Here is a 25,961-nt window from a genome sequence, read left to right as displayed (position 1 = left end):
CTAGGAACCCTATTATCGATTTCGATTGTAGTGAGTTCTATGGTGTTTGAAAGCGGCATGGACTTCGAACTTCCCATAAGGGTCGTTTTTTAAGGATCTTATGGAGAAGCATATGGCGAAAAAAATCCAAAGGGGCTCGTTGAAGAAGCAAAATCATGGTACTGGGGATCGGGGTGTCTCTGATATCACGCCCATGAAGAAGATAGCATCTAAGAAGAACAGGGGTAAAAGCCCTATGAAGGGCACGCGATTGTCTACGAAACTAATTGCATGTGGAAAACGGGCTAATGAAGGTGGTGTGGTGACCAGAGATGTGGAAGTTAATGAGATCGAGTCTTCTTCTTCTTCATCGTCATCATAGGAGAGTGATGGGGAAGTTGTGAAGAAGGCACTACTGCTTGAAGAATTCTATTTTGGGCCAAAGGAGGATGGCTCAGGTTCTTCTCACCCTTAATTTTTTATGTTAGTAATGTCTTGGAACGTGAGGGACCTTGGTGATCCCAAAAGAAAAAAAGATGTTTTGTTTTTTGTAGGTAAATATAGACTTACTGCTCTAATTGTGAAAGAAACCAAACTCCCTAGCCCTACTTTGTCTGGGGTTAGGGAGGTGTGGGGTCATAGAGCAATAGACTTTGTGGTTATTGATGCAGTAGGACAGTCGGGGGGGATTTGGATTTTATGAGACCCATCTATTTTGCTTTCTTTTTCAGTTGTTAAAAAAGAATTTTTCTTACTTGTTGGCTTTGTAGGTCCTCAAGCTGATTTCCAATGGAGGCTTATGAATATTTATGGACCACAAACTTCGGCTCAAAAAGTTTGTTTTGTTTCTGATATGTCCGAGGTCATTGCACAGTTTCAATTTCCTATTTGTATTGGGGATTTTAATTTTACAAGATGGCCAGAAGAGAGTCTTGTTCGGGGTTCTATCGCGTCTTCGATGCATTTATTCAATTATTTGAAGAAAATGCTCTTATTGATTATCCACTAACAGGGGCTAAATACACTTGCACCAATGGAAGCTCTGCCGTGCTTTCTATGTAAAAAATTGATAGGTTCTTGGTATCCCCCGAGTGGTCAGAATTTTTTCCATTGGCCTCAGTGAGAGCTCTCCCTAGACTCTCTTCTGACCACACTCCAATTTTGTTAACCTCTAAGGATTGCTCTGGTGGTATTAGACCTTTTCGGTTTGAAATTTCTTGGTTAAAGCAGAAAGAGGTCTCAAAAATTATAAAAAGTACGTGGGAGAACTCAATCACCACTAGATCACTTGATTATCAACTCCATAAGACACTGGTAAATATTAAACATAAACTCTTGAAATAGAAAAAAAGAAAAGTATTCTTCCATGAAGTGCAATATTGATGTGCTTCATCTTTGGGAGAGGATACCATGACCTCAGAGAGATGACAAGGTATGCTCAGGTGGATGGGGGTCAAAGGAAGGGGATCTTGCCCTGTCTTTCCTCTTCTTTGAACATATATGTGATCATTCGCCCTAGATCCTCAACATCATCATGAGACGAAGGTCATGTCTCTCTCATAGACTTCTGATCATCATCTTTTGATTTTTCTGGTGCTGAAAGGTCTGTGAAATAGTACTTGCCGTCGACGTAGTATGTCTCAGCTACGAGGAACGGTCTCTTGTCAGCATAAACCATGTGTTGACTTCCGTCTCGGCTGTATTTGAAATATTGGTGGAGCGTGGAAAGAACCACCCCTTGATCGTGAAGCCAAGGATGACCAAGCAGGACGTTGTAAGAGGTATCGATGTCGATTACATGGAACTGGGCATAATCGGTTAGATCATCGATCTTGAGACGAAGACGCACTGTGCCTGCTGGCTTCTCTCCTGATTAGTTGAACCCTTGCACAGTAATGTGGGTAAGAGTGAGGTCGTTAGACCCTAGTCCCAATCGGGTGAGGATCCTTCTTGGGATCTAGTTGACTGTCGACCCTCTGTCTAACATGATTCAATTGAGAGGGTAAGCATGCAATTCACCATTCACGAAGAGGGGGCGATTGTGGAATTTACCGCCCAGCTGAAGGTCATCTTTGAAAATGGAGATTGTCAAGCATCCACTAATAATAGCCGGGTCAACCTCAATGGGCTCCACCTCAGTCTCGTACACCTCTGGGTTAGAAAGAGCTTGAACCAGAGCCATACGTAGTCTCTAGATAGCAGGAGGGCATCGTAGATACTCATAAGGGAGCTGGAAGCTTTCTTAAATGCTCAATTACATCGTATTTCATTGTATCCTCATTAGTCTTCTGTGTTCCAGATCCTGTCACTAGTGTAGGTGGTGCGGTAGGACTAGGAACAGGCTTGGTTGGGTTTTGGTTTGTGTCACTGGCTGACTTTGTTGCTTAGCCAGTGCGGTTTGGGTTGATGGGGAAGTAACAGGGACTTGTACCAGGGATGTATAGGCTTGAGGTTTAGGTTTAGGAAGAAGTGAAGGATCAGGAAATTTGAGGACCATGAGCTTTTGAGGTGTGGGTTGTAGCTTCTTTCCCAATCTCATACTCATTTTCCTCGTGCTAGCTGATACTTCGAAGATCTGCACCATGTGGGAGGCCTCTTTGGAACTGGAGCCTGAAGATGGCCAGGTTTCGACTCAGGTTGACAGGGCATCAGCGACTGATGAGAATCCGGCTGCCTGGGCCAGCATCTCTCTGAGGCACTCTTGCTGTGACATGGTGAGTCTGATGCCTCCGAACTCTTTATTTAGAGTGTGAAAGTATGGGCACCGTCGAGCTGCACCTGTGGAGAAGATACAGGACGGGGGAGGAGAAGAAGAGTTCGAACGTTCCAAGTAGCTTTTTACGTCATCGCCGGTATTGGACGTTTGCAAGGGGTATTTAAGGCCTTGCCCCGGATTTGACCATTGTGGGGTGCTTTAACCTCATCACCCATTTTGGCCGACTCTTGAGATATTGATGACTCAATGATGTCTGCTTGATTGGACAAAAGGACGAGGTGAGCCACACCTAGGATGAAGTCCCGCAAGGTCGGCAACGGAGAAAGGGGCCTGAGGAATTCTTCCTCGACTGGCGGCTGAGGAGGATGACTCCTTCAGCGGGCTGACCTGGGCGCTCGCCGTCTACTTCTGGATTGCTTAGGGGGTGTTTGGACCGCCTTATCAGGCTGGTGAGTAACCCTAGCTTGATAGACTGCCTCATGTTTTAGAGATTTGAGCTTACTTCGCCCATGGTAGACTTTCTAGGGCTGAGAGGTCAAGGGATCCAGTGCATGCTCGTGAGGGGCTTGTAGTGTGGCTTCCTCTTGAACAAGAGTGAGGGCTTGGACTTGTTCTGGGAGAACTGCATAGACAATATGGCCTTGCTGGACTTTCTCTGCAACTATAGCCCCGAACCCAGAGCAGTCTTTGAGTTCATGGCCCCACACCTGGTGGTATGGGCACCAGAGTTTTTTCGTGCCCCAGGAAAGATACTTAGGCTGTCAGGCAGACTTGGGGGTAACGAGGCTCTGGTGGAGCATTGCTTCGAAGAGAGCCTAGAGAAGGTCATGCCCGGTGCTTCCCAGTTCTTGCGTCGGGAGGTCGTCTTGTGCAGACGGGAGAGGGACCTAAGGGTGTCCTGTCGGGTCGCCTTGAACTTCCTAGCACTGCTGCATCTTTTCTGCCAGGAGTTTATAGAAGCCAGTGCACTCGCTGACATCATGGCCACGTATCTGATGGTGCGCGCACCAGAGGTTCTTGGTCCCTGGAGGCAGGAACTTACGCTGCCTCGCTGGCTTTGGGGTGGCAATTCCTTCTTCGAGCATTATGGAGAAAAATGCACGAAGGATAGTGGGTGCCTCGTCGTCTTCCTAGATCGTGACTATGTGAGATGCCTCAGCTGCCCCGAATGCCTTTTTCAAATCTTTGAGTTTTATTTGACCTTGGTTGATAAGGTCTTCGATAGTGTCCTTGAGCTTATAGCAGTCGTGAGTGGGGTGGGCTATTCTCCTGTGATAGGCACAATACCTCTCATTTGTCTCTTGCCCAGCCGACTCTTCAGTAGTGACCTCTGGCTGCTGGATCATGTTTTGTTCTAATAGCAGTTGGAGTAGTGCAGGGATCCACTCCTTGTCAAAGGGGTAAACCTTGTTCTGGTGCTGCGTCTAGTGGTCGTTCTGCTTGCTATTTTTAGGAGGCGGGACCGCATTGTAAGATTGTTGCTTGGCCCCAGCCTGAGGCGTATGTTCCTTAGAGATATCGAGTCTGAGGAGACACGCCTTTGGTGTCAGTCATGGTGACGGCCGAGCTGATCACTGCCTTTTGATTGCCCCGACTGTTGGAGTGAGAGTTTGAGCCTGCGGGTTGCTAACAAGAGCTGTCATACTTGAATAACCCCTCTATATGAACTGCCTTAAAGATGAGCTCTGACATGGAGGGTGGATTGGATGCCTTGACGTACAGGGCGATCTCGAGAAGCATGTTCCATAAACAGGTCTGGACTGCTTTCTTCTCGGTCATGGGGGTGGCATGGAAGGTCGCCACTTCTCTCCATCTGGTGATGTACTTGTCGACTGGCTCACCAGGGTCTTGTATCAGAGTGAGGACCTCAATGGTCTTGACATTCCTTTAGACCTCGTAGAAGCGTTGGAAGAAAAACTGCTCCATTTCCTATCAAGTGTGCACTGAGTTTTGGGGCAGCTTAGTATACCACTGGAAGGCTGGCCCTTCGAGAGTCTCGATGAACTGACGAAGGAGAAGTTGCCCATCAGTCGCCGTCTCCCGACAGGCTGCTTGGAAGTGGGTAGTATGCTGGTGAGGGGACATAGTACCATTGAACAGAGGGAGTATCTCTTTTTGGTAGTTCAGGGGAAACAACACCTGGTCAATGTATGAAGGCTACGGCTTTTGGTAGAGAGACGTCTCCTGCATGCCTAGGACCTTGTTCTTGAGGCTATAGGCCACCATAGCATCTATATCGATATGGGAGACCCCGCGAGAAGGAGAGTTGTCTTGAGAGACCAGTGGAGGAGCCTGTTTGGGGACTGTGTCCTCACTAGTAGGGGAATTAGACAAAGAAGGGGATCTGGTAGCCTCTAGGCGCTCCATCTTTCTGAGGATGGCTTTCATCATTTCCTCTAACTTGTTCAGCCATTCCTCTTGAGTGTCGTCTGGATCATTGATCACCATGACACTGATCGTTTCCTCTGGGAGGTTAGAGTCAGGTGATGCTGCGGACTGCCGAGGCTGACAAGTCGTGTGTGGCAAGTCAATCTGGAGGGGCTCTGCTTGCCCCGACTGGACTTGGGCTTTGTATGCCGATCTTCTAAGGACCGGTTCTTGACGGTCTTAGGATCGTGGCTTTTGGGTGGTGATCACCGAATAGTACTCCTGGACTTGTTCAGGTTTCGGAGTTTGAAGAGGGGAAAAAGGGATTACAAGGCAGGAGGTCGTCAGGGGTGGTGACCTCGACTGCCTTGGAGGCTTCCCTAATCAGGATCTACAGGCCGCTTTTCTGCTTAATCGTGAGGCGGTTGTGGACCTCAATCCAGAGCAGAGCCTGGGACTTAGACTACCCCGTTTTCTTTGAACAGGTGAGGGCCATGTCTATGAGATGGAGCAGGGAGTGGGGCCCAAGGATGGAGGGCAGCTTGGATTCTTGCCTTGGCGGCTGGAGGCCTCTGTCTGACATCAAGTCATTGCCACAAATTCCTTTGTGAGGCCAGGGTGCATCGGGAGAGCGGCAGAGGAAAGAAGGGCCGGCTCATGACTCCATCTAAGTCTGGATCCGAGAGGGACCTACAAAGGTAGTGCGTGTGCACCTTTAGGGTTAGCCGTCCGAGTGACTTGAGGGTTAGCCCGGGCTTGGTCAATGGGTTTAACCTGAGGAGGCTAATACCCACGAGCTTGTGTTTGTAAGGGACAAGGCGGGAGCTTGTCTCTCACAAGGTGAAGCTGTGTGTGCTGAGAGGGAAGACAGAGCAGTCAACCCTCCTGTGCTCGAGGTGGCATAGAGCTAGCGCTACCCGAGCTATGGAAAGCGAATGCATGGCGCATGTAGGTTTGGCCCGAGAAGGCCTAGCCCTGGATGCGAGCTCAAAGCAACGTGAGGGTTGCCCCAAGGTGTGGCTCGAGTGGATAGACCACGAGTCTTTGAGTGTGTGCGAGGGGTGAAGACCTCAGGACCTCCGTCTCTGTGTACGGACCCCTCAAGTATGGAGGCTCGGAATGGTGAAGGAGCATAGGGGGTTGCCATACGATGAACCTCAGGAGCAACGACAATTTACTTGCCTTTCACAGGGATGGAAGGGGTAGCCTTCCGACATACCACAACAGTATGACTGGCAGGAGATTTGCTAGTAGCAGGGTGTGCGACAGCAGACGTGCTACCCATGCAAGGGGCCTTGGTGGAGAGTCCACCAGGCCCGAGAAAGCGGGGGAGGCAGGGACCTTTAAATCCCCTCTCGCACCGATCCAGGTGAGAACTTGGAAGCCAGACCATGAGTCCTGACCCAAAAGGAGAGTAGGGAAGGAGGCTTGAGCTGCTCTCTTCCCTAAGACAGCCACGAGCACAGGGATAAGGAAGTCCCCGACTCGGATGAACGGGTTGAACAACCCAAGTGCCATAGAAATAGGTGGAGAAAGTAAAGCAAGAAATGGTCAAACAAGAGCGAGCCGACTAAGGGGTAGTAAGTCCCCAGTGGAGTCGTCAAGCTGGTTAGATGCCTCAATCTTACCCTTTAGATCTAGGTGATCTGGTGGCATGTGTCACGAGGTTTTGGTGAACTCGAGATTTGAGATCGCTCTCTCGGAACCTTACTCAAGGGCAAGGGTAAGTATACCAACCAATGAGAGAGGAATTTTAGGTGGGTTTGGGACTTACTCAGGCTGGCTCGCGTGGGCACCCTCTTATATCACGAAGAAAGCCCCCCAGCTGCTTGAGTTAGTTTGAAATCACCTCCCTTGACAGGTAATCCTCTTGTTTTTCTACACAACACTCTTATGGTTAATTTGTAAGACAAGTGGGTCGAAGGGACCCACCCTTGTCTTAGGGCAATGCCCGTTCACATGAGAAGGTGATGAAGTGCAAGGTTCGATGAAAAGTAGAAAAGAGGAGAGCGCTTGATGGAGGGGTGAGACCAGCATGACGGCCAGAAGTTACCGACTCGAAGTGGAAGCAAGAAGAGCATGGTTCACAGGACCATCGTAGCAACAATACTACTCAAAACCGAGGTCGGCGTGGCGGTGCTAGGCTAAGTCAACCCTCAGTCAAGTGAGAAGAGAAAGGGGGGGTGAAGAGAAGAGGGCGAGACGGCAAAGAGAAGAGAAGTCCGGACATCAATAGGTATCGCCATTGGTAATGCGAGGAGACAACACATCCCTTGCAGATGGCGTTAACTCCTGACTAGGCGCACGGTGATGGTTCCTCCTAGGTCACATGGCTATAGGAGTTGGACGCACGGAGGAAGCTCGCTGACGACTATGGGTGTTGCTAGAGCCTCTAGCGAGCGACAATAGGTATTTTTTTCTACACTAGATGCACAGTAGAGGAGGACCCCTTGCAAGTGGCAACAAACTTCATCGTCTCGGTACTTCACCGAGACGTCACAGCTACGTCTGTGGGCGGCGATGGGCAGCGCCATCTACAAACTTCACTGGAGGAAAGAGACAGACGAATAGAAGGGGAGGAAGACTCGTGCATGGCACTGCCATCGCCATGCACGACCTGTGAGACCAAAGAAGAGGCATGCACGGTACTATCACTGTCATGCACAACTTCTGCGACGAACTCAGGCCGAGAAGAGGGAGAAGAGAGAGAGAAGAAGAAAAGGAAATGAAGAGAGAGAAGATTTACCTCAACCGCACCGATCAGAAGTTTCTCTCACTTGACTCTTTCTCTAAAGTGTGACACAACAATGATAAGAAAGAGAAACTTGTATTAAGTGAAAACTCTCTCTTGTGTGTGTGTCTGCCCCTTTTTTGTGTACAATGATGATATGTATATATAGAAGGGCGCCCCAAACATAGGTGGATGATAAAAAATAACCATAATTGCTAGAAATAAAGAATCAAATGAATTAAAATAAATTAAAAAATAGGATACAAAATGACATATTTACCCCTTCCTAACAAGTTGTCAAATTCCATAACAGTCCCCGTGTTGCCCTAAAACTTGTGTGATCTTACATGGCTAATCCGAGGTCGTTCTGATGCCCGGTTGATCGTAAGATGATTATTTACTTGTAGGGCTCGGCATAGTGATCGATTTGATACCAACTTCGAGCCATGGATCTTGTTTTTGGTGCATGATGATCATGTGACTTGAAATTTGAATAGATCTTAAACTTTGGATCGATGGTGTACTTATTCCTTGACGTTTTTGGATAATTTCTTTGCTGAATTACACTAAGCATGCTGCTACGATCACGGGCACCAAACGCAGCTCAAATTTGTGTCCGAATGAAGATTTTGCAAGTTTGGAATTTTTGCCAGAATCAAGGATTTCAGCGACGGAATTTGCAGTCTGTTCGTCGGCTTCGTGTGCAGAATCGGACTGTTCATCGTGTACGGGGTTCGGGGTCAGTGATAGCATGAGACCTTACGCACATGATGGAATTGGTCTCATGTCGATTGAGTCGCGAGCAGTGTGATTTGGCCGCTCGAGCGAGGTATGATGCTGCTGAATTTCTTACACTTTCTTCACGGATCAACAACTTCTCTCTAGTTTTTCTTCGTGCTCAGGTATTGTCACGGGACATGCCACATATCGAATCGTTCATCTTGACACGATGAACATGCTCACCAAATTTGAGCACAATTCAACTTGGGACGGCTGAGATATAAGCATAAAAAATTACTAGTCATGACTATCCCTTCAATGTTGTAGTGTTGCAGGGTGGCCACATGGGAATAGTGTGCGACATCTCCTATTTCACTCTTTTGCCTATAACTTCTTCTTGGAGTATCCGTTTGAGCAGAAACTTGACCCTTGGGGGTTTTCAACCATGCCGACTCCAATGGTGGTGGATTCACAGTAATTTGAGATGCTGAACATGTAGCTTTAGTTATAGAGGTCCGTTTCAAGGTGCTAGAGGCCGATTCTGCCAGAACTGTTTCTCAGTCTACACTGCCTTTGACATGTCGGAATACGATAAAACTTAACAGCAGACTTTTGAGAGACCTTATGAAAATTTTGGCCAGTTCTGGACTTGTTTTGAGACTGTCGAAATTTTCACTACTTGCTAGGCCTTTATTGAGCGTGGGCCCCATGTTGATGAAAAATACCTTCCAACAGTGTGCACATCCAAAAGAAGAAGGGAAGAATAAGAGAATAGAGATTGGGGTGAGGAAAAGGAAAAGAAAAAGTACAATAGAAGAAAGGGGAGAGGAGAATTTAACCAACCGGCTAAACTGATACAGTGGCTAGACCAGTAGGTGATTGACCCTGTGCGGTAACAAGGCAGGCATGGTAACTCAGACAGGTACTGCAGAAATGCTACTAGAGGACATCATCTTGGCATGATGGCTAGCCTGTTTTAGCAGCAATACAGGCACGGTAACTTAGACAGGCACGACGACATTACTGCTAGACAACGAGACTACCATGGTAGTGCTAGTCTTAACCTCCCTTGGTCAATGAGAGGGAAAGAAAGGAGGAAAGATAAGAGAAAGGAAAGAGAGATAAGATAAAAGAAAGAAAGAGAAAGAAGAGGGAAAATAAGAAGAGGAGAGATAAAAGATGAGAGAATAAGAGAAAAGACATAAGAGACAGAAGAAGACAAGAAGAAGAAGAGAATAGAAGAGAGAAGAAGATGAAAGAAAGAGAAGAGAAGAGAGATGAAGAAAAAAAGAGAGAAATAAGAAGAGAGAGAAAGAAGAGAGAAAAAGAAGAGTGAAGCTAGAAGAAAGACGAGAGAGAAAGAAAAGACGAAGGGGAAGAAACATGGACGGCGATGGGCTTCCACCGTTTATGAATGATGAGAGAGAAAGAAGAGAAACATGAATGGCGATGGGTTTCCACAATCCATGATATGGGAGAGAGAGGAAAATATGGACAGTGATGGGCTTCCACCGTCCATGACGTGAGAGAGAGAAAGAAGAGAGACATGGATGGTGATGGCCTTCCGCCGTCCATGACATGGGAGAGAGAGAGAAACATGGACGGCGATGGGCTTCCGTCGTCCATCACAAAGGAGGGAGAGAAATAAGAGAGACATGGACGGCGATGGACTCCTGCCGTCCATGATAAAGGAGGGAGAAGAGAGAGAGAAACATGGACGGCGATGGGCTTTCACCGTCCATGACAAGGAAGAGAGAAGAGAAGGAGAAACATAGTCCATGATAGGAAAGAGAAGAGAAAGAGGAACATGGACGACGATGGGCTTCCGTCGTCCATGACAAGCAAGAGAGAAGAGAAAGAGAAACATGGATGACGATGGGCTTTCGCTGTCCATGATAAAGGGAAGAGGAGAGAGAAAACATGGACGGCGATGGGTTTCCGTCGTCCATGACAAAGGAAAGAGGAGAAAGAAAACATGGACAACGATAAGCTTCCTCCACCCATGACAAGGGAAAGAGGAAAGAGAAATCATGGACAGCGGTGGGCTTTCGTTATCCATGACAAAGGAAGAAACTCAGAAAGAGGCTCGGCCTGCCACTCGGGTTTAGGCCCGGCTCACTGTATGTGTTCCAAAGAAGGATATTATGTCCGGCGATAGGCTCCACCATGAATGAATGACAAAGAGAGAGAATGGAAAGAACAAAGAGAAAGAAATAAGAAATAAATTAGGAAAGAAAGGGAAGAAGAACAGGAAAGAGAGAGGAAGGTTTGGGAAAGAATGAAGGGTGAGTAAGGAAAGAAAACGAAAGAAAAAGAAGAAAGAAGAAAATAAAAGACACAAACGGCGATGGCCCTCTGCCATGCATGTTGAGAGAGGAGAGAGAAAGAAGGAAGAAGAGGGAGAAAGATAGAGAGAAGAATAGGAAAGAGAAATAAAGGAGATGAGTGAAAGAGAGAAGAAGACAGAAAAAGAGTAGGAGAGAGAAAGAGATAAAGAGAGAGAAAGAAAGGAAGAGAGAGAAAGAGAAGAGGAGAGAGAGAAAGAGAGGAGAAAAGGAGAGAGAAAGTTACCTTCACCGAGGCGTATCATACTTTTTCTTCTCTCTCTCTCTTGGACCTACCCACAATCTCAATGTAAAACTCTCAAATTTTATTCATCATTGTGGAACCCTTTACAGCTAGGTTTAGCATGTATTTATAGAATTGGGTCCAAACATGGGTGGATGCCCAAAATCTAGCCTAATTGATGATAATTACAATTTATTTGAATTAAAGAAAAATCTAAAAATATGATACAAAATGACGGTTTTTCCGCTGTGCAACAATACATAGAATTCTAAAATAATCATTACTGTTGCCTTAGAACGTGCGTGACCTTCCATGGCCAATTCGGAGTTGCTCCGGCGCTTGTTTGATCGAAAGATGATTGCTTTCTTGATGGGCTCGGCAAAACAATCGATTTGATACCCATTTCGAGTCACGAATCATGTTTTTAGGCCACGATCATGCGACTCACAATTTAGATGAATCTTGAAAACTTCCGATCAATGGTGTGCTCATGTCTTGATGTTTTTCGTGATTTCTTCATTGAATTGTACTAAGCATGCCGTCAAGATCTCATTGCAACAAATGCAGCGTGATTTCGTGCCCGAATGAAGATTTTGCAATCTCTGAGTTTTGGCCGGAATCTGAAATCCGACGGCCGGAGTCTACAGAAATTTGACACCTTCGTGTGAGAAATCTGAAAGTTCATCACATATGGGGTTCGGACCAGACATAGCCCCATACCTTACATACGCGATGGAACTGGTTTCACGTCGATCGGGTATGCGAGTGTCGTGATATGGCTGCTCGAGTGGGTCATGTCGCTGCTGAATTTTCTGCAACTGTCTTCACGAATTGCCAATTTCTCTCTAGTTTTTCTCCCTACTCGGGCATGGTCACGAGGTGTACCACATATTGAAAAGCTCGTCCTGACAAGACGAACATGCTCACAAAATTTGAGCGTGATCCGACTCGTAACGAGTGAGATATGAGCCTTTGAAGTTGCTACTCGTGACAGTGCAAACCAGCCTCCTTTAATGGAGATTGGTGCAGCGAGGCCGCACGGGAATAGTGTGTGGCTTACCTTTTTTTAATGTTTCATACATAACTTTGTCTTAAAACGTTCGTTTAAGCCAAAACGTGACCCCTAGGAGTTTTCGACCGTGCTGAATCCAATAGAAGTGGTCCCATAGTCATTGACATATCAAAAATAGATTTCTAGTTATGGCGTCCATTTCAGGGCGTTAGCTACTGATTTTTTCGAAATTGTTTCTTTGTCTGCGCGGCCTTAGACATGTCAGACTGCAAAGAAACTTAGCAGGTGGCCTTTTGAAGTGCTTAGGAAGATTTCCACCCGTTCTAGGGCAATTCTAAGACGATCGAAAATTCTACTGTAAATCAGGGCTTTATTGACGGGCTTCCTCTTGATTCTGTATTGGGGACCCAAGGTGCTGAAAAATGTATTCGAACAATGTCGTCCTAACATTGGGACGACAAAAAGCATACTAATAGAGGACCACTGATAGGAGGACAACTACTTGCAAGTGGCTCTAAGGGACCCCTAGGGGCCACATTTATAAAACCTCGACTCGAATGGTGGCATCGCTATTTAGAATGGTGCTGGCACCATTCCCAATAATTCCAACAGCAAGCAATCGTCTTCTCACCACAACACCAAGGGTCCGTTTGAAAAGACCCATTAGCCTGAGCAGAGTCAAGTTCGACCATTAGTACAATTTCCCTCAAGCCCAACACTGATGAAATGATCATAATGCCCATGGGAACAGTGGGGAGCCATTTGAAATTTAGTCAAAGGCATTGCCAATGATGCCACACTCCTTGTATTGTCCATGTCAAAATCAATGCTCAAGGGATCTGAGACACATCCAATCGGTTGAAAAGGTGGGTAAGCCGGATATGATGGATGATTCCCTTAGGGCCCTGTGTCACCAAATGACGAAAATACCTTTTGGTCGTTTGAAAGCATTCGAAATGTCGCCAAATACATTGTCAATTTCACCCACATCCTTGACCTCCCACTCCACACCAATGCCCAAGGGATCAAAGGCAAGTCCAATCGGTCGAAGTCAAGGGAGGCCTTAAGTGATGGAAGATTCCTTTTGGGACCCATGTCACTGTTATACGTCATTTTTGACATACCTACATCCCTGATGCAAATAAGCCAGACACCAAGCTGAATAAGCCTAAGATGCTGCCAGACCAAACGAACACTGCAGAATAAGCATGACACTAGGCAACCTTGGAAAAAGTAGCATCACGTGACAAAGAGACCTTATAACTAAATCCTTGAGCTAGGGGCTTCAAAACAATACTAGACCACCTCCATTGTATCCAGAACATCCAGTAACCCCTTGGGACCAATTTTGGGGTCAATCGGACCTCCCAAGAACATTTTGGGCCCAAAATACCTTGAAAGAGTAAAGTCGTACACTATTGCGGTGGGGCCTCACCAAAAACCAGTCCCCAATTATGGAAGCCGTGGTCTTCACCTCTAGGGATGACCTGTAAACACCCAACGTCGTTCAATTGAAGTAGGAGCAAGCTCAAATTCAGACACAAGATAGGTCTCGACGACTCGGTCATTTTGACACATGGCACGAGTCGTGACATGACCCAGAATCAAAGTTTTTCTAAAGAGAAGATGAGTTTGAAACCATAGATATCAGAGCTTTTTGAAGAAAGGACATCTCAAACTTCGTGAAGCAATAAACTCGAGATCTGAACATCGAATTATCGTAAAAGCAGTACCATCATGAAGGACTACAAACTGGTATAACTGTCGCATTCAATCAAAGGTCAGATAAATCACAAATTCCAAGGATGAAGAAAATAAGATCGCCCAATAGCCGAAATCCCTTTTTCCGGCGATCTCCCGAAACATAAAGTACTTCAAGCAAGGACCAAAACGGATAAAAATTAGTGCAAAATGACTATGGAAGTGTCCTCTTTAATTTGCAATCGAAATAAAGACTCGAAAAACCATAGATCTTGTTGCAATGGTAGCCAAAAGTTCACGACCTAGTCAGGTTTCTACCGCTCAAGAAAAAGGCCACTTCAAGACAATCAAAAGACATCAAAATCTTTAGAATCAAATAAGCATAAAGGCTATGATGATCGATCACCTCAAACACTGTCACCGCCATTCGAAAAATCTTCCAAGATCTGGTAATGGTGAAAGGCCCCTTAAAGAGGGATGGTTTCCTCATTAACTCGAAAGGTTTAAGGGGTATTTTGTCTTTATTCCTAAATTCGGGATTCTATTGTAAGTCCTTTTAATTGTAATTAGGCTTAGTTTTGAGCATCCACCCTTGTTTTGTGGATCCTCTATAAATATAGGCCTAGGTCAATTGTAAAAGTATCGGATCTTTCAATGAAATAGAGGCATTAAGCTTGTTTCTACTTGTCTTTTGCTCCTAACACTTGGATCTAGTGCCAAAGAGAGAGAAAAATTTTTAGAGAGGGAAACTACCCCTAGCCCTCGCTAGCCGGTGACCCTATTCCCTATCTCCCTCTTCTTTCTTTCTTCTCTCTCTCTTCACTTGTTAGTTGCCCTACGCAGTAACCCGTGCCAGCGAAGAACGCACAGCCTCGTCTCTTCCTCTTCGCATCTCTAGTGTAATCGTAGCAAGCCTGCAGTACTATATAGCACTCTGCTAACCGACATACGCTCGACCTAATACCTTTCATAGTCAACCTAAGGATTCAACCCTCAAATCATCACTCTAACTTCCTCTACATACAGTTGAGTTGAGTTGTGAGAGATGCATGTGCTCTGCCTTAGTCAATCGGGATGAGTCTTCCTGAGCCAAAAAATCAAGAGAGTTCTAATCCTTCGATTACTTTGATCACCCGAGCGTATAGCGTTCGCGCAGAGAAGGGAATCCTTATGACATTTTTCCATTATCCCTTCTTTTCGCCAACCAGCCCTCATTCAAGCGAGCCAGTATCGAGGAGTACAATCGAGTCCATATTGCAGTTCCCTGTACGAGAGAACGAAGCAACGAGTTGAGAATCCTAAGGAGAGTCTGTGTCCAAACCGCATTGGTAGACAACTAGAGGGCTTCGTAATTATTCTAAGAGGGAAAACTAAAACTACCCGGGTGTGTCCCGAGCCCCAAAACGATCAGGTAAGCGCTTAAATGCACCCCTATCGTAAAACCTCTCTCTTTATTGGTTCCTATCCGCACATAGGAGAGCACCCGTGCAACACACGTGGACCCTCCACGGCTGTTTGAGACAGGATATTTCCCACCGTCTGTGCGAAGAAAAATCAGGTCCGACCAGTCACCAAATGAGAGAAATACCCTTTGACCATCTGAAGGCATTCAGAATGTCGCCAAAGGCATCTCCAATGTCGCCCACAACCATGACCCACCATTTCGCAATAATGCCCAAGGGATCCAAAGCAATGTCCCATCAGCAAAAAATAGGGCAAGCCAGACCTAATTGATGATTCCCCTAGGGCTCTGTGTCAGCAAATGACCAAAATACCCTTCTATTGTTTGGAGACATTTGGAATGATGTCAGCGACTCTAGCAATGTCGCCACACCCTTTACCTCCAAATTGACATGAATCCAATCGAAGGCAGATACCGGACCCCTCGAGCAAAACCCTTCTAAAAACTTCCCAACGGATACTGGCAATACCCGCTAGGGGCAGTTATATTCTACACTCATCTATGGCTGCATGACGTTAAATTGTTTAACCCTGTCTATCACCACAAGACGTTAAACTACTCGGATGATTCCTCTGTCACACGAGTTTAAAATGTGAACCACGTCTATTTCTGACTTTCCAAAATTACCTCTCTTCCAAAAAGTCCAATACTGAGGCAACCCGATTCGGAATTTCATCAAATAACCTTCCTTATGTTTATGTGATTTCAAAAACCTCAATCTTGTTTGTTCAAATCGTAACCCAACATTAGCATTTGTTCTAAAAACCTTCCTCTCCCAATTTTAAAACATTCAATCTCTAAAAACTGATTTTTGAAAATGGAATGGCCTCGATAATGATGATCATAATGCACTTATAGTCCCTCGATCTAACGAGAAATAACTACGGCAAGTAAAAACTTCGTACCGTACCTTTTCCCCATCAAAGACAAAAAACAAAAAGAACAACTCTCAATTCCTAAGCCATCACTAGCCTTAGACGACCCTAGGAACACACCTAGGATATGAGGCCATCTATGATCTATTCTGTCAAGATTTCTCCGAACTTCTCATCTTCTACATTCCATCCAAGATTATTTTGACTCGAGAGTTCTCGGGGATATGGCACACCTGCATACGAACTACAAATGGAGCGATAAACCTCCAACGCCCGACACGATGGGCTAAGCTAATATCAGGGTCCCAAGCATTGACAATTGGGAGCGACCAACATGTGATGCCCCGCACGATGGGCTAAGTTGTCCTGAGCGTGACTACTAAGCAGTATGGGTCCCTTGCAATTCCAAGACTCCGTGGATGAAGCAACTAGGTTCTCTCCTCCACCTAAATCTTTTACTATAGGGGTCTACTTCTTTGTCGCTTTGTCTATCACTGTTCAAGTGAGACACAAGCGACAATAAGGTGCAACCGTAGACACTCTGATCTCAACTGAAGAAATTATGGATGGTTGAAATGTCCCAGGTAGACCACCAGGATATTTTAAGCCATTAAACCCGCCCGAACTCTTACTTAAATCAAGCCTCCACAAAACCAATATTTTCCCAAGTGAGATCAAGGGCACCAAGAGGCGAGACAAGGCAAGACAGATTCAGAGCAACCTGCCTTCAAAGCACTTCAGAAGGGAAAGCTCTTGCTCTACCCTAATGGCTTTTAAAGCCCTGTTAATATTCTGAAGACAATGCACCAAAGGTACCTCAGTTATGGAATAGGTGACCAGAAGGGGCAGAAGCCTGGCGCCATTCTCAGTGGTGCTAGTGCCAGTCCAACCATCGCCCAGCTCTAGGCCCCCACGAGCTTCAGAATGACCAGAAGCCTGAAGACATTGCTAATGTCGCCAGCTTCATTCCAAACATCATCAGGCCCGAAGACCTCCACTAGGCGGGAAACAGCCTGGCCAACAAGACTGCATACCCGTCAACATGGCAAGCTTGTACTGACATGTCAGAGTATAGACTATTGTTGTGGAGTTGTGATTGGTAAAAAATCCGAAAGATAGTACAACCAAGATAGCGTTCCACCTACATCTGACGACACTACAAACATCGTCGGCGCCACTTGGAACAACTTCAAACTGTGATTGGTCCATTAGACCCAGATCAGATTCACCAGAACGTGACACGTGTCCAAAACAAGATTTGAAGGCAGTCAGAATGCTAACGACACCATTGCCAATGGCACCAGATACAGATAGGGTTGTAACAACCGTATTAATGACTAACTAATATTTGTTAACCATCATTAATGCAGCATTAATGACATGGCAATGATCCAAGTGCCACTGGCGCCACTCCAAACGTCGTTAGAACTCTGATGGACCGATTTTTGCACAAAACCGACCTTCAACCTGTCTTGGGTCCATTTTTCCTATAAATAGCCCCTCTCACCTCATGTTCAAGGTACGATTTTTGAGGATTTGAACCTAGGTTATGCCCAAAATTCCTTTGATATTGATTCTAAACTTAAGCTTGTGAGGAAGCCCCAAGGTGAACCCATTTGAGCAAATCCCACTCCTCCTAAAACCCTCAATCCAAAACTAAGCTTCTACCCCTTCAAGCTACCTTATCAAATCGAAGGTGGTCCTGATAATCTGATTTTTCGGGCCCTCTTCATCATATTTCTATTTGCCCCATTAAAAACCAAAAACTCATTATTGACTATGCAACTATTCAATTTGAATCGGCTCCGGGCCTGGAGGTCCAGCCTAAATATTGTTTCCTTTCTTCTTTCCGTTGTTTTCTAACATTATTTTCATTTATTAGTTTCAAACATGATTTTCTTCTTTTTTTTGTAATCTAATCTTTTCCCTTATCTTCTCTTCTATTCTAATATTGAATTCCCTTATTTAATAGTATTTACTTCTCTCTTTGCTTCATTATTTATAGTCTAGTTTCTTTGCTTCTTGCATTTAATTCTCTTCATTAAGTTGTATTTACGTCTTTCCCTTCTCCTCTCTCTTCATTAATGACCTACTTTATCCCCCTTTTCTCTTTCATTTTCTTCTCTTGATTAGTTGTAGTTTTTTTGTTGTCGTATTTATGTCTTTCCCTTCTCCTCTCTCTTCATTAATGACCTAGTTCATCCCCCTTTTCTCTTTCATTTTCTTCTCTTGATTAGTTGTATTTTTTTCTCTTTTCCCCTTTTGTTCATCTCATGGAATAGATCTCTCTCTCTCTCTCTCTCTCTCTCTCTCTCTCTCTCTCTCATTTCCTTTATGTATCCATTTCCTTTCCTTTATTTTACTTATTTTTCTTAGTGAATAATATTTACTCGTCCCTTCTTTCTCCTTTATCTTGTAACTTAAATCTCATTTTTTATTATCCCCATCTTTCCCCTCCTTTATCTTATGCCCATTCCATCTATTCCCCTTATATTTTGTTTAATAGCTTAGTATCTTCTTCTTCCCATCTTTTCTTATATTTATTCTCACTTTATGTTGCCTCTTTTCTTTTACTGTTATCTAATATCCTCCCACTCTTCCTCTCACTTAATGTATTTTAATCTCACTCTTTCCCTCATTATTCTCTCCTTAATGCTTTATTCCCTCTCTTTCTCTCTTTAATGTAACATCCACTCTCTTACCCTTTTACCTCTACTCTCTCCTTTTCATATTCTTACCTTATTTGTCTAAATAATGCATATTTAGAATAGAGAGTGGGTTATATTTCATAGATTCTATGCATTTCCCCTTGTTGTTCTTTTTACATTTCATCGTTAGATTCTTTAACCCTATCTATTTTCTTTTATCTAGTTTAGTGGTTTATTTGTGGCTATCCTCTCTTGTCCATTTTCTAAATATTCTCTTCTAAAAATCTACCTTTTAGCTCTAAACCTTTTTCGAAAGCTTTCTTGTTGAGTTCCAAGGTTGAAATAGGAAGGAAGCTGGCTTTGCTGGCAGTCCGAGAGGGATAAAGTCTTAGGACCTGATTTTCCCTCGGAACATAATTTGATGGAGCCCATTGTCTTTCAACTCTTTGATTTGTGCGCACCCGAAACGATGACGAGGGCGAAGTCCGTTGCCCGCATTTTCAAGTATAAACAAGGTGTCAATGCTAAGTAGCACTAGAGATAACTAGTGAAAAGCAATAGTGAAATTTCTTATTGTAAAAACGTGTAAGAATAACCCATGTAACTTATATTGAATTAGAACAAATGAAACTTAAGAACTAAAATTTATAATTTAACTGATAAATTGATATTATACTTATAAAAGTATAAATAATATATTAAGATTCAAAGTTAGCATTCAACTAACATTAAACTGAAGTAAATTTCTATTTAGAACAATGGAACATGTCTTTTTCGTGGTGGCACTATGTTGGGCTACCTATTCGACCTGTGTAAAATTATTTTAAAGAAATAGTAATCGTAAGTAAACTATTGCCTAGAGCAGTTAAATTCATCATTTTTGTGGTGCTATTATTTTGTACTACCCACAACTTTTAAAAGGAATTAATATTAATATAAAATTATTTAAACTAGACACATTGTTTTATTATAGAATTGAAATGTAGAAGTCGATCAGATTTTATATGATCCGTATTTATTTTTTAATTAATTTTATAACAGTGTAATGTATCACTTTTGTGTTGGCACTATGTTGTGCTACCCGCTTGACTTTCGTGAAATTTATTTTAAAGAAGTCAATATGAACGTAGAATTTATTTAAAATGGGCACATTGCTTCATTATAGACTTTAAAGGGATATGTACATTACATTTTGATGCAGGGACTTTATGATTTAATTGCGTAGAAGATTAGAAGTTTTTTATTGTGATCTTTGAATACTATATTGCAGGTATGTTTATAATTAATGTTGTGTCTTTTAAGCCATTTAGATTTATTAATCAACCTTTTTAGGAGTTAGTTATTAGTTATAAGTTACAAATATATATTTATAACATATAGTTTTTTGTTATATAGTTATACGTTATAATTTATAACATATAAATGACAATATAAATATTTTATGTTATATATATTGAACTATAATATATAAAACATAATATATTAATAACCTTATATGAATATAATTTATGATACAATAGTTTTATACTGAAATATACATTCTATTGTTTTAAAAAAAAAATTATTTCACAGTAATTTGGACGTTTATCAAAGATTGGTGGTGAGTTTAGTAATCTTAAGTAAACTTCTACTTATAATAGTGTAATGTATCAGTTTTGTAGTAGCACTATGTTGTGTTACCCACTCAAATTGTATAAAATTTATTTAATGAAGTTAAAATAAATGTAGAAATTAATTCAGCTTCATATATTTTTTCATTATAGAGTTTAAATGGAAACGTGTGCTGGATGACCTAGAAGTTAAATAATGGAAGTTCTTTACTGTGGTGTTGCTAGACTACATTGTAGGTTTGTCTTTAATTAATTTTATATTAGTGCAATGTGTCATTTATGTGGTGGCACTATGTTGTGCTACCCGCTCAACTTGCGCCACCCGCTCAACTTGTGCCAAATTTATTTTTAAAAAATCATCATGCATATAAAAATTATTTAAAATTGATTTAAAAAATCATGATTTTAATCTTCTAATTTGGGAAATATTTTTTTCTTACTTAATAGAATTTCATAGTTCTAAAATTTAAGGATCTATCATCTGTTGTATATTTCAAAGAAAAGAATTGAAATTTTATTTTTTAAAACCTATACATAGGAATTTTCATTGAGGGATCATGTATATCAAGAATACATAACTTATTAACATTTTGTAGTGATATTATTATTATTTAAGTTATATATGAGCTAGTAAAGTCTTATAACATATATATTGTAAAGTTAGGTAGATATACACCTATTTATTTGACCGCCAAAGTGCAAGTAAATAAAAAAAAAAAGTAAAGTATAGAATGAGACCAGTTACCTTTTATACAAGGTGGTCACATTAATCTTGACCATTGGATGTGAAATTGGACCAAGCACAAACTTCAAAAGAAATTCTTGAACTTTGTGACATATCCAAGCTATCAAATTTCACATCAAATGGTTGTAAGGAATTGTGACCACTTTGTATCAAAGGTAAATGGTCTCATTGTATACAAAGATTTTACTAATTTAAAAAAAAGAAAATCCTCAAAAAAAATATTCATAAAAGCCCTTTATAAAATCCCTTCAAGTACAATTAATTTACCACATTTACATGGACAGTTTAACAAAGGTCATACTGAAGTTTCTATATTGATAAATTCATAGAACATTAAACATTCATAATTTACCAAGGAGAATTCACATCAAATACACGGAAGCTACATCAGTTAATTCATCATAAAAGCACTCGCATAAGATTTAAAAACCAATCCAATATTTCAATTTCACAATACTTCAATTTCACCAACACACACATGTGTGCGTTATGTAAGAGAGAGAGAGAGAGCATGGTTATTTCTAGGCAATGAGCAAATTATATATTATACCCATTAATCAACAGCCATGGAAAGAGAAACCCAAAGTACAGCAACATTTGGAGAAATGAACAAAAATCAAATGATCCATCATCAAATAATACGACCCCACATAATCGAATAGAACACTAAGTTCCAGCAACTATTAAACACTTATTAGGGCATTTTATAAGCAAGTAACATCCATTGCCCATTTTCAAACAAAGAGAAAGAGAGACAAGAAAAAAAAAACTAAGATCGAAATTGGGAGTCAACAGAGAGGGACAACCCCACAAAAAAACTTGTACCCTAAAATCATGGAGTATAAGAGCTCTAAGCTTCAATAGCTCAAGAACAAACATAGAGATCAGTAATAAGAGCCATTTGCTTCAAGAGCTCAAGAACAAACACAATGATTAATATCAGAGAGAATAAAGTGCATACCTCAAGATCAATGGCAAAGATCACAAGTTTGCTTGAGATAATGGTGTGTTGGGCTGGCTTAACGGCGAGATGAAAAGTTGTGAAAAGAGGGCGCTCAACAGGGTGGGTGCTCAATGGCGCAGAAAGGAGTGCTCAGTGAAGTGGGTGCTCAGGGGTGGGGAGGGGGGGGGGGGGGGGTTGGTTTGCTCAAAGATTAGGGTTTTATCGAAGGGGAGGGGTGCTCTAGGTTATCGAATGGGGAGGAAGTTTAGAGCTTCCTATTTTAGGTTCCGACCTTTGGGTCGGAACGTTTTTTACACAGGGTGTGGGAAGATGAAAACTTTCGATTTGAGATTCTCATTTTTATCAAACACAAAAAGTTGAAAAGTTCTCAACTTCTAGAAGCCACTTCCTATTATCAAACACGCCCTAATTGTTATGGCTTCCCATCAAGACATAGAGGGGATTTGGAAGCACGTGCCCTAGAGTGTAATTTATAATCATTTCACCCTTCTAATGATATCTTAAGAAGATTTGATCCCTATTTTGATATTTACAAGAAAGAAAAAGTTTATATAGAGCCGAGGTTCTAAATAATTAAATTAGAGCTCACCTAAAAAATTGACCATCTCGACATTGTTTTGATGCCCAAATATCCTCAAATTGACCATCTCGACATTAAGCTGCATGAACATGAGAAAAAAATGGATTTCAAGTTTTGGAAATAATAAATCTAGTCCTGCATTTTTGGACCGTCAATTTTCAAGATTTGCAAGTTTTCATAAATCTGTTTGATCTACACTATTTTTAAATATTTACATTTTAAAATTAGATATAAAAATATATTTTAAGGCTGTCACAAAGATTTTCAATGTTGAAACCATATTACTTGACACTATTTGAAGATGGGCTCTACTTTGATTGTTTAGAGCCTCAGCCCTATACAAACTGCACCCTCGCAAGAAAGCATGAAGTTTTTATAAAGCCCAGTAAAAACAAAATAAACTCTTACGTCAAGTCCGCTTCCCGAAAGCACTTTCTATAAAGAAATCTCCATTATTGCTCTAAAATAAATTTTCAATATAGAGAATAAAATTTGAAACTCAAAAAATAGTATAGATCTTGTGGATCTATAAACACTTATTTTTAGGGAGAATTGTACAATCTAAATAATTTGTTATAATATATAATATTTTCAAAACTTAAAAGGAAAAAGTTTATATAACGATACTACCTTATAATGTAGAACTATAGATGCCCCTCAAAAATCCATGGGAAAAGGTAGTTTTAATGTTGAAAAACTCTTTGATTGATGGTCTCAACTTCAAGATATATGACTATGAAAAATAAAAAAGATTTTAAGTATCAGAAATAGTGCATTTTACAACATATTATGTACACTATCCAGTTTCAAGATTTTCATATGTTTATAGATCTACTTGATTTTAACCATTTTTGAAATTTTAAAATTTATAATTAAATGTAAAAATAGATTTTGAGATAATCCTAATAACATTTTATATTGAAATTATATACCATGATAAAATTTGAAGGGCGCCGTACCTCTACACCTACAGAAGCGTCTGTATGCCAACTGCACCCAACTTAAATCCTACTCTCTGTTACCATAACTGTAATGTTCAAGCCGAGATGATCAATGTAAAGGTTTTTTTAATGCTTGAATTATAATTATTTTTTATGAGATAAGGGTTTACTTATTTAGTAAGGCTGCATACCTATGAAACCAATTTTCTTACAGGGAAAAGGACAAAGGGAGCCCACCTTTTCCAATAGATAGAGACCTCACACCCCCCCCTCCCCCCACTAATACCATTATTTTAATCCCATCTTTGCGCACTGGAAGCCTTGCATCAAAGGAGCCAGCCCCCTCTCCTCTGTCACTAGAAGTAGGAAACCAGAGCATCAACCAAGCTCACTAGCAACAGGCGAGCCACGATGGGTGCCATATCCTACTGGTCACCTTCCCAGGACAAGGCCATGTTAAGCCAGCAATCAGATTTGCTCGCCGCCTCCAACGCCAGCCTTCTTGTGAGCTTAGCTACCAACAAGACCGTCGGCCAGCAGATGCACGATGCAAGTGCCGCTGGCCCCGTTGGGCCTATCAGCTTCGAGACCTTCTCCGATGGCCTCGGTATGCCAGATAACAATCAGCACGACCTTGACAAGTTCATGGCTCAGCTCAACTGTGCCGGTCCAGAAGGGCTGGCGGCTCTGATCAATGACCTCCAGGCCCGGGGCCGACCTGTGCACTATGTTGTGAGCAACCCATTCATGCCGTTTGTTGTGGATGTGGCTGAGGGCTTTGGCATCCCATGCGCGATGCTCTGGATCCAGTCTTGTGCTGTCTATGCCGTCTATTACCGAAGCCTCTACAGGCTTGGCGAGTTCCCGACACCGGAGAGACCAAACATAGACATCAGCCTTCGGGGGCTTCCTGTGCTGAAAACGAACGAGCTCCCGAGCTTCCTCGTGCCCTTTGCGCCATATCAGTGCTTGGCAGATGCGATATTGTGCCACATCAGGAAAATCAATAAGGTGAAGTGGGTGCTAGCGAACTCGTTCCATGCACTCGAGACTGAAGCCATTCGGTCCATGTCGGAGCTCACACCGATCATGCCTGTGGGCCCGCTCGTGCCCTCGAAGCTGCTCGGCAAATCCACAGCGTCCGAGATGCAGGGCGATCTGTGGAAGCCCGAAGATGACTGCCTGAACTGGCTAAGCACTCAGCCCAGAGAATTTGTAATCTATGTTGCCTTTGGGAGCGTTGTGAGCCTACCGCCAAAGCAAATTGAGGAGTTAGCGTGGGGCCTCGCGAGCAGCGGACGGCCCTTCCTCTGGGTGGGAAAACCGGTTGCGAGCACCTCCAAGTTCCTGCTGCCAGACGGATTCTTAGATGCAACCGCCGGACGAGGCAAAGTCGTTAAATGGTGCCCGCAGGTGGAGGTGCTGACCCACCCGGCCGTCGCCTGCTTCGTGACACACTGTGGATGGAATTCGACTCTCGAGACCATCGCAGCCGGCACCCCCATCTTAGCATTTGCTCACTGGGGCGACCAAGTCACGAATGCAAAGTTCTTGGTCGATGTCTTCGGCGTTGGGGTCCGGCTCGAGCGCGATGCAGAGGGAGTGGTCCGAAGAGACGAGGTTTGCAGGTGCATAGAGGAGATAAGGGAGGGGCCAAGGGCGTCCAAGATGAGAGAGAATGCGATGAAATTGAAAGAGGCGGCAAGAGAGGCGTTAGAAGAGGGGGGCTCCTCTTATAAGAATCTGAGGGTCTTTGTGGAGAACCTCATGTCCTTGGCTCTTGAGGTACAGGCGATCCGGGTTCGCTTGCCCGAGGACCAATCACCCGACTAATGAATGGTTTGTTATCTTAGTTTATTATCAATTTCCTATGTCATATGTGTTCCACTTTTAATTGATTTGTCTTGTAGTTTAAGAACTGGAACTTAGAAATGAGCCTACGTAATTATAGGTGTTTTTTTTTTTTTTTGGGTAGATAAGTGCGAATACAGGTCCCAACTTATTTTTAAAAATAATCAGCGTTTTTCAAATACGTAAGTGAGAATGGTAGTTAAGTGAGAATGATAGTCCGTTAGTTGAAGCTCAAATAATGTTACCACTATGACCCCATTCCCACTTTTTTTTTATTAGTATGAAAGAGGTTTTTGTAGGAGTTTTATACTAGTGAACTCCCCATGTAATTAAGTATGAAAGGATTTTTTGGAAAAGGGGCTCGTAATGGTAGCTCCTCAAACATTAGTCACGATGATGTAGTTTTTATTCTCATGACTAACACACCTTATTAATACCATCAAAAAGCTAATTCATAACCTATTTAAAAAAAGCGGTACTGGTCTACTTGA

At 42.8% G+C, this 25,961-nt stretch overlaps 1 non-coding gene across 1 annotated transcript; it reads left to right on the top strand.

Annotated features, from left to right (window-relative positions):
- The first annotated feature begins 21,504 nt into the window (after window positions 1-21,504).
- On the top strand, window positions 21,505-25,551 carry LOC18444827 (gallate 1-beta-glucosyltransferase 84A24). The gene has a single exon (XR_016044703.1). It is a non-coding gene; the product is annotated as a gallate 1-beta-glucosyltransferase 84A24 (transcript).
- Window positions 25,552-25,961: the final 410 nt, after the last annotated feature.

The sequence above is a fragment of the Amborella trichopoda genome, chromosome 11, assembly GCF_054954075.1.
Source record: "Amborella trichopoda isolate Santa Cruz 75 chromosome 11, AtrichopodaSantaCruz75HAP2 v2.0, whole genome shotgun sequence".
Lineage (NCBI taxonomy): Eukaryota > Viridiplantae > Streptophyta > Magnoliopsida > Amborellales > Amborellaceae > Amborella > Amborella trichopoda.
Note: the sequence above shows the minus strand (reverse complement) of the source record. Positions and strands in the feature narration are given on the sequence as shown.